General features: G+C 37.2%; 1 protein-coding gene across 1 annotated transcript in view; it reads left to right on the forward strand.

The window, feature by feature from the left end:
* Positions 1–548, forward strand: part of UPF3A (UPF3 regulator of nonsense transcripts homolog A (yeast)) — a gene marked incomplete at its 5' end in the record, with an annotated part of 17,622 nt that overhangs the window by 11,806 nt on the left and 5,268 nt on the right. The window lies entirely within an intron of this gene.

Genomic DNA, 548 nt, shown 5'->3' on the forward strand with positions numbered 1-548 from the left:
AGTGTTTTCAGCAGTTGGTTCTCTCTCTTGTCCTTTGCCATGTGTCCCATCACAAGCAGGATTCACCCAGAAGATATGTAAGATACAGAACTCTGAATAAGATGCTTCTTTGTTCTTCAGTTGAGTTTTTCAGCTAAGCTCTCAAAAGTGCTTTGCAATACATAAGGACAACCTTTAGTATTTGAATAAGTTACCTGAGGTGTTGCCTATAAAATATTAGAGGGAGTTTGGGATTATGCTCTAGGAGCCCTGCAGGATACCTGCATAGTCTGAGGAGTTTAAATGTGACTTTTGCAAGTGCTCTCCTTATGGCAAAGAGAACAATAAAGAAACTTGGAACACCAGAAAATAAAATCACTAAATTTGCTAATGGGTCACCAATTATAGATGTATTGTTCATCCTGGTTTTGTGGAAAATAAAATCACCAAATTTGCTAATGGGTCACCAATAATAGATGTATTGTTCATCCTGGTTTTGTCTCTAAGGACTTCAAGCATGAGCACAGTGTTTCAATATGTTTGAATCATAGAATAGAATCACAGAACCA

The sequence above is a fragment of the Acanthisitta chloris genome, unplaced genomic scaffold (genome assembly GCF_000695815.1).
Source record: "Acanthisitta chloris isolate BGI_N310 unplaced genomic scaffold, ASM69581v1 scaffold34786, whole genome shotgun sequence".
Classification (NCBI taxonomy): domain Eukaryota; kingdom Metazoa; phylum Chordata; class Aves; order Passeriformes; family Acanthisittidae; genus Acanthisitta; species Acanthisitta chloris.